Genomic DNA, 8832 nt, shown 5'->3' on the forward strand with positions numbered 1-8832 from the left:
GCCTTTACAATCTGTATCTGTAATTTAATTAAATTAATGCAGAAACAGTATAACAAGACATACTATCACAACTCTGTATCTATATTTAAATACACTCCTAAGGTTATCCAGTAAATAGGTAACAAGAAACCAGCTGCAGCAGAGGTTTAAAACCCTCAGTCAGTGCCTGTCGCCAAGTTTCTATCGCAATTTAGTGCAAAACATTCACTGAATTCTCTAAAAATCCAGGCGTGTTTCATTCTGTAACTTGGCCGAGGGCTTCTGCTCGATATCCCGACTCATTATCAGATAAAGTATGTCAAATATTTCCCCGCTGGTGCGTTATATCATTAAAATGGCAAGTTGAATCAAGTCATGAAAAGTGAAGACGATCTGTTTCTTACAGATCCGAAGTTTATACAGCATTTGACCGCTGGTGCCAAAGATATATGTGACAGGCGTTCGGAGTGTTTAACCCGGGTCACAGCGACGTGTGCCAAGTCTGAACAAAGCAAACAAACAGAAGATCAGAAATCTGAAGAGGGTTTTATGTTTCTCTTCACAACCTGTCCTTCTTCCTGAAACTGAAGTGTGTCAAGGTTAAACATTACGGGAGGTGTGTGTGTGTGTGTGTGTGTGTGTGTGTGTGTGTGTGTGTGTGTGTGTGTGCAAAGAGTAATCCACAGATCCTGCTGGTGAGTTCCCTCATGCTCCTGCTGAACCAGCTCTTGTGGAAATCCCCCTGCAGAGACCTGCAGCACCCGATCAGTGGGAAGGAACACCCCCACAGTCAGGCCTCAGCAGAGCTCGACCCGCTTTTATTTGAAGGTATCAGCGTTTCTGCACGCCGACAAAGACAACAAGGTTTTTTTTAATCACATTTTTATCTCCGGAAGGAAAAACTTATATTGCATTTTCATTCACATGGAAATTCACTGGAATCTCTCTCTCTCTGTGTTTCTCTGCAGAGAGTCAGACTGACACGAGGAGGGATTTTCCACTCAGGGTTGTTTTCTTGGTAGAAATTAAAAATTCCCTCCAGCGTTTGCCAAACGATTGCATTCAGTGGAATTGGATAGATGTGAGATTACAGTTACCTTGACCATTCACCTTTGACCACCTATATCTAATCAGTTCTTGAGTCCAAGCAGACATTTGTGCCAGATTTGAAGATATTCTCTCCAGGCCTCCTGAGAGAGTTCTTTGAGGCAGAATGAGGCAGGAAGTACGGCCAGAGAAGAGTTTTTAAAGGGGACATATTTTAGCTTTGCAATCAATTTTCATTCAACAGTTGGACATGCCTATAAAACCTCTGCAGGAAGGCGCTCAGGAGGCATTCCAACCAGATGCCCGAACCATCTCAACTGACTCCTTTCGATGCGAAGGAGAGCGGCTCTACTGCGAGCTCCCCCTGGATCTCCGAGCTCCTGACCCTCTCTCTAAGGCTGAGCCCAGACTCCCTCCGAAGGAAACTGATTTTGGCTGCTTGTTCCCGCGATCTCATTCTTTCGGGCGCTACCCAAAGCTCGTGACCACAGGTGAGGGTTGGAACGTAGATCGACTTAAATCGAAAGCTTTGCCTTCAGGCTCCCTCTTCACCACAACGGTCCGGTGCAACGCCCACATTACTGCGGATGCTGCACCGATCCGCCTGTCAGTCTCACGATCCATTTTAACCTCACTATTATTAATTCAGCGCGGCTCGAGTTGTCTGCCTGAACTAGCTCGCAGGCGTCCCATTTGTGTTCACACATGCAGCCCAACATGAGGAAAACTTCAGGAGTGCAGTGCATGCGTGAAGCGGGCTTACGATCACATTAACGTATCTTTCTGTGCACATTGGAGAGGAAGGTGACTTCAGTCGGACCAGCAGGGCCACCACGACGCTCCGGGCTGTATTGAAGTCATCACACAGCACATGCAGTGAACACTCTGCAGCTTATACAAATGCCCCATTAAACTGGTGTTAGACACGACACCGGCTCCTTTGAAGTTTTATGACACATTCACTGAATGAGATCCTTTGTGTCTGCACACCGTGCTGCATTCGTCCTTGTTAATATTTAAGCAACAGGATGAATGCTTTCCTATTGTTGCAGAGGTTCGATATGAAAACACCCCAGTGTGACATGAAACTCTCTCCATCATAAATGAAACATTATCAGGCCTGCAGAGGAACCAAGTGAACAACACGACCGTGTTTCACAACAAGTGATAAGCCTTTCACCAGCGTGTGCTCATATCTCAGGGTGTTTCTTTATTGAGTAAATCAAAGGCTGTTTACACTCATTCATGTTTTCTGCACAAAACCCCGACACACACCCAGGCCTGATAACACACACACGCACACACGCACACACGCACACACACACACACACACACACACACATGCAGCCGCACTGGGAGAGTGTGTGTGTGCGTGTGTGCGTGGGAAGTGGGAACAGGGGAGTGTTTACCCATCAAACAGACGCTAAGAGGAGGCTGAGAGCGCCTCATGTCAGCTCGTACAGGAGGTTATTCAACACGTAGTCAGTTTTCATAAATGTCCGGAAAGGGAAGAGAAGAAAGAGTCTGTTTCTGAGGTCGTTTGTTTTTCTTGTTTCTGGTCTCCGCTGACTCGTTCCAACGAACAATACTTTGCAGAGGAAGTGATGCTTCTTACGTTACGTGTTTATTTACTTACCTGGAGTTATCAGTGATAGCAGAGCGCTGTGGCAGAACAGACATTTCTGTGGAACATCGATGCAGTCATGGGAATGAGCTCAGCAAAGACTCGACTCTTTCTGATCCCAAACTTTTCTTCATTTGAAACCACTTTTGGTTTTTATAATTCAGCAACATTTACAATGATTTGAGCTACTGTGTGACTGGCATGTGTTCACATACAGCTCTGGAAACAAATGAAGACTCCCACTCCAAATGTTCCTAAAATCAGCGTCTCTCTCTGCATGTCATGGCCGCCCAATCCAGATGTGAACCACTGAAAACCTCCTGAATGTGACGAAGAGGAAGATGGACGGTCACAAAGCCGAGCTTCTCCAAGAGCTCTGAGACAGACTGGTGGAGAGCATGCAGAGACGCATGAACGCTGTGATTAAAAACCAGGTTATTCACCAAACACTGATCTCTGAACTCTCCTGAGTTAAGACATTAGTATTCTGTTGTTTAAAGTAATAATCTTGTGTCTTACTTCACCATCTATCTATCGCCGAATGAGGTAACACAACGGTGACTGAGCCTACGGCCCACTGATGAAAGCCTTTGCATTTGCAGTATCACAGACTGGGTGTCTGTGGCGACTTTCACAGACAAAATCACAACCGTCACCAGGTAGTGACGCGTTTTCCATCAGCCAGCAGTGGTTGGTCTGCCAGAGAGGGTAGGCGGAGCTAAGCGGCTGCTTTTCCTCTCTCTGCAAGTGTTGCGAGTAAACAGTAATCTACTATGGCTGAACAAACAAAGAAAAGATGGATGACTACAGATACAACTTCAACAAGGAGTGAAAATCCAAAGAAGAAGAAACAAACTCGACGCTCAGATGAAGCAAACAGTCTGAAAAGGAAAGCGACCGTCAGCCAGGAGAATCAAGAGTTACAACCGGAGCCGACCGTGGACGTCACACATGCAGCACTGTCTGGATGTCTGGGAAGTGTGCTCCTGCAGTTACCGTTTATCGCCACAGGTGCCGCCAAAGAGAATGAAACTGAAATCCCCGAGATTATCACTTTAAACATGAACATGAACTTGTTTTCTTTGCATTATTTGAGCTCTGAAAAACTTGTTTGCATCTTTCTTAACCAGTCGTCATTTTCTGCAAACAAAAGAGCTGAATGAGAATATTTGATTCGGAGGGAGGAGAAATGTTGTTTACAATAAAACACAAACACGAACCTGTAAGTAGAAGAGCTGTAGTTTTTTCTTTTAAATGTGCACAAATAATGAAACACTGTTGAACATGTTGAAGTATGATCTGTTTGTTTGCAGCCAGTGTAAAATATGAAACTCTCAGTGCTTCATGATGTCAAAGTGAGACGTTTCTGGATCCTATTTAAAATGAAAGTTGAAACATTATCCTCATAAACTGTCTGGTAAAATAAATAATCTCTCCTCCCAACCGACACATCTCTACATCCAACTGGCAGCGTTCACCTGACAGGTATTTCACAATATCCATACAGCAGATAAATCCATAGCCAGCGGGAGATAATATTTTACGCCTTCTTTATTTAACACTCCCGGCGTTAACAGTCTCCCTGCGTCTCGTCTTATAAGATAACTGAAGAGATAAAAAGTCAAAAAAATGATAGAATGAGAAAGAACAATAGCACGCAGACTCCTTCAGACCCCCTCCCCCTTTTATTGTGGTCTGCTATCTCGATCTGTGGCGTCTCGTGTGCGATGATAACCTCCACATTAAGTGTTCTCCGAGAGGGAGAACAAGTCCCAGCATGCACTGCAGCGGCTCCAGCACCGCTCCGGCTGTTTATGCTGCGCCTCCTGCAAGAGGGCTGCTTTCTCACCCGATGAAAAGTGAGATAAATCCAAAGTACAAGACGGAAAAACAATAATGAAGGCAGATGATCGGTACGCTGTCAGGATGTGCACGACTCTGACGCCCCCCCAGGCTTTCAGGAGACCCTGGTGAGAAGGAGGCTGTCGTGTAAAGGTTGGTTCAGGGTCCTGCATCAACCTGTCGCGGTTCAATTCCGCTATGACAATTTGATCCCACTTATCACACAGATTTGACTAAAAAATGTAAGAAAAAATATTGATTTAGAAATGTTTTTTATTTCTTCCCCTAAGAAAATAGTCCCTTAGATTCTGAGCTGCTTCAATGGCAGTGAAAAACTCTGAAGCCTCCTTAAGTCAGTCTGATGAGCTGTTATAGTAAGAGAAGGTGAACGTGAGCGCAGGAATCAGATCTCTGTCAGAGTCTGTTGATTTTCTCCGTCTTTAAACACCGCCGTATCCCGGACTGTGTTCTGTTTCACTTGCCTTCTTAAAGTTGTTGCCAACAGCAACTAATGTCTGCCTGTCTTCATTCCTCTCCGCTGTTTTTGTTTTTCCTTTCCCCCCACTGTGAGCAGGCCAGCGTCAAATTAACCGGACTTCTTTCTGCGGTTTGATATGATAAAAGTTTGTCTGTTACAAGAGTCCAAAGCAACGTCTGTGAAAGAAGATCTCAGCTGAACTTTTGTTACAACATGTCTCCTTCTTCTGAATCAAATAATCTCACTGAGGTCTTTTATTTGCAGAAAATGACGACTGGTTAAGAAAACCAGAAGATACAAAGAAGATGTTTATCAGAGCTCGAATAATGCAAAGAAAACAAATGAGCTGTTTTCTCTCCACTGTTTCTGTCTCTCCTTTATTCCCGCTGTGAGCAGGCCAGCATGAGCAACTTTGTAGTCTCACGTCTGTTCTCGCTGCCGGAACCTTTGGCGATAAGTGATCATTGAAGCTCACTCTGAAAGCGATCAGTTTGTCTTCATCTGAAAGTCAAATGTATTTTCCTTTTATTAGTGATAAATTTGCAGCTGCCGTTTAAGATGAAATAAGATAAGATAATCTTTTAGTGATGCCCAGAGGAGAGATTCGGGTGTTGCAGCAGTACAAAGACAGAATAGCAACAAGTAAATACAGTATAAAGATCTAATATTATCAGCTCTTTATAAAGAGTGGATCACTAGCAAATGGTGCCAAGATTTGTGATGTCAACAAGTCCAGTGTGAACAGCTTGAATATAAAAGGGCTGTAATTAGGACTAATTGTCCAATGTGTATTGCAGCCTCTCGGGGCGCGAGCTCTCTGACACCTTCCATGATAAGCTCTGGTTCAGGCTCCATGCGTCCCGCCCCGCCTGCTATTAAAGGTGCTGCACGGACATGCCTCTGCAACGCCTCTTGGCACAAAGATGCAGCAATTTAAAGGGACTTTCTCTGATCCAACGCATGCGGCTCTCGCGCTGACCCTGCCTGTGGGATGAAACAAACTGTTAGGCGGATGAATTGGAAGGCGGAGGAGAAAGTGTGGAGTGAGAAGCTGAAGGCAATTCACAGCACGGTGTCACATGTGACGTTAGCTTTTAACGCTGTTTATCTTTCAGAAGCAGCCTAAGGATATGTAAGCTGTGTCAGAGCACCAACTGCCCGTCTTTGATCCACAGAGGAGCTGCAGTTCAGTTTCAATCAACTGAAAAAAAAAACTTTAAGAACACGTTAGCTCGATGAGTCATCAGAAATCATTCCCCACAAATCTGAGAGAGGAGGTCGGACAGATATGAAACTGTTTGATAAGCAAAAAGTGTGCGGATCAAACAAAATGTCTCCTCCTGCGGTTTGATTCAAAGATACTTCACTCACACACACACACACACACACACACATGTGTAGAGTTCTACAAGTGAGAGACGTTAAGCTACAGCAGAAGATGTTCAAACTACTTTGTAAAAACATCAAATTATATCTAAAGATATATATAAATTAAATCCAAGAGATGACCAAGAGGATAATAGCAGGACAAGAGCATACAGCAGCTTCACTGGGTGTTTGTTAATCAGTAGAAACACTAAAAGTTGATGACAAATATATTCAATTTTAGTTTTAAAATGTCAGATTCAAACCACAGACTGTATAAAAAGATGGACGACATGACAGCTCTCTGAAAGTGAAGCCAAACTCTCTCTATCGCCCCCTGCTGACTGGCTGCAGTATAGCTCATAAAGCCCGCCTCCTCCATGTTAGCAGATGGGACATGAGTCAAACTATAAAATCAAAATACACGTCAAATACATTTTTCTCAAACATGGTTTCTGTCATTATAGTTAGTTCTTATCATGCTGATTTATGTCCAAGTGTTCATTTTTCTGACAAGTTATTTGATGCTGTCAAAACGATGATTGACAGCTCTGTTGACCAATCCAACTCCTGCAGCCAATCAGTTCCGGATTAGCAGAGTGGAGGACGAACGGCGAGAGGAGACGTAACTAACACAATCACGACGACAGCTTTGAGTTCATAACTCTCTCCTGCATCAGGTCCGGACTGTTTTTCTACTCTAAAGTGCACTCTTCAGGTTTTCTACACCTCTTGAGGCTCATTAAATGTTCGCCTATACTCACCTATAACTTGTTTTGCTTCCCAGAAAACAGAGCCAACTTCCCTTCACATGAGCAGGCAGGGCACGTTTTCTCCCCCTGTGATACGATCTCATGTATTTCCAGGTGTGGAGATTTGACAGATGAGTTGAAGCCCCTCTCACGATGTCAGTTTAACCCTGGGGGAAAACCCCTGAGACTGCCTCACCGCCAAGAGGAAGCACGAGAGCCAGGGCAAAGTCCTCATCCTGCATCCTGCAGTGTCAGAAGGCTCAGAGCATCCTGTTGAATGAAAAGCTCTGGATTTAATCACGAGATTTAAACTGCTGTGTGTGTTTCTTTTTTATTGTTGTTGTTGTTATTATTTTTTTGGCCTTTTTTGGCTTTATTTGTAGGACAGCTGAAGATAGACAGGAAATGTTGGGAGTAGAGAGTGGGGGATGACATGCACAAATGATCGGCAGACCGGGAGTCGAGCCTGCGATCAGTGCGACGAGGACTGTAGCCTCTGTATATGGGGCGCCTGCTCTACCGACTGAGCTAAACAGCGCCCCGTGTGTGTTTCTTTTTGATAAACAACCTAAATTAAGTCCAATTCAGGAAGAAACTGTTCATGAATTCCAAATGTAAGAGAGATATAACTGCAACTAATAAAGAAAATTCACTCCCAAGAAAGCATGCACCATAAAGAAGAAGGTGCTGTGTTTTCAGGTGTTCATCTGTCTGCCTCTAAGTCCCATTATCCACACATGGTGTCCGTAGGTTTTGTCAGGAACGCCTGGAGGGGATTTCCTCAGAGTTGGCCAAATGTCCACTTGGACTCAAAGCCTCACAACACGCCAAAACTGAATAACATCTAACAGGAAGGTCTCATAGGACAACATGATGAAGTGAAAGGTCAAAGATCAACCTCACTGTGACATCATTATGTCCTTAAACAAACTCTTTTCAAAGAGACTTATTGGTGTAGTACAATAAACTGCACAGCAGCTCATATATCTGATATTTGCATGAAGACAATCTCCAACAGGCACCAACAACAAAAAAACAACTGAGGTGAAGTTCAGTGATTGAATTACCTGAGGTGACACCTAGCAGACAGCTATCACCTGTCACTCAAAGAGGCCACACCACTCATTTTGCATAACTTAGAGCCTTAATATAATTGAAACAGGTGACTAATATAGTCTAAAAATTGACACTGATACAGTTGTCATTACCACTCTGTAAACATGTTTATTTCTGCTGTGAACGGTTTAACATGGGGCTCTATGGGGCCTGACTCACTGCTGGAGGAAGCCTCAAGTGGCCACTTGAAGAACTGCACTTTTTGGTACTTTTGGTTAGAGGTCATTGCTTGATTCATACGCACTTATAACTAGGGCTGTACCCGAATCAGGATTCTTTGAGTCGAATCGGATAAATATATTAGAGCCTTACCCTCAAATTCCACAGGATCCGTCTCCAGCGCGTTCCGTGTGCGCCGCGACCTCCGGAGTCGATCGCGCCCCTTCAAGTAAATGCTCATGATTCCACAGCACGCACCGCGGTCTGTCTCCGCCGGGTCTATTTTTGACGGAGGTTGCTTTAAGCACGTGTCAAGCTGAACAGAGCAGATCGTTCCAAACAGGAAGTCACACACGAAAACAGCACACAGCATCTGGTCATATCAAAATAAAACACCATGTACAGACCGGTACAGACGTTTTTTTTCCGTTTTCACAACAACAACACACTGAAATCTTGAAAAACTGAGC

Source organism: Semicossyphus pulcher, unplaced genomic scaffold (assembly GCF_022749685.1).
Source record: "Semicossyphus pulcher isolate SPU_LCO1_2020_fin unplaced genomic scaffold, fSemPul1.0.p SCAF_26, whole genome shotgun sequence".
NCBI classification, from domain to species: domain Eukaryota; kingdom Metazoa; phylum Chordata; class Actinopteri; order Labriformes; family Labridae; genus Semicossyphus; species Semicossyphus pulcher.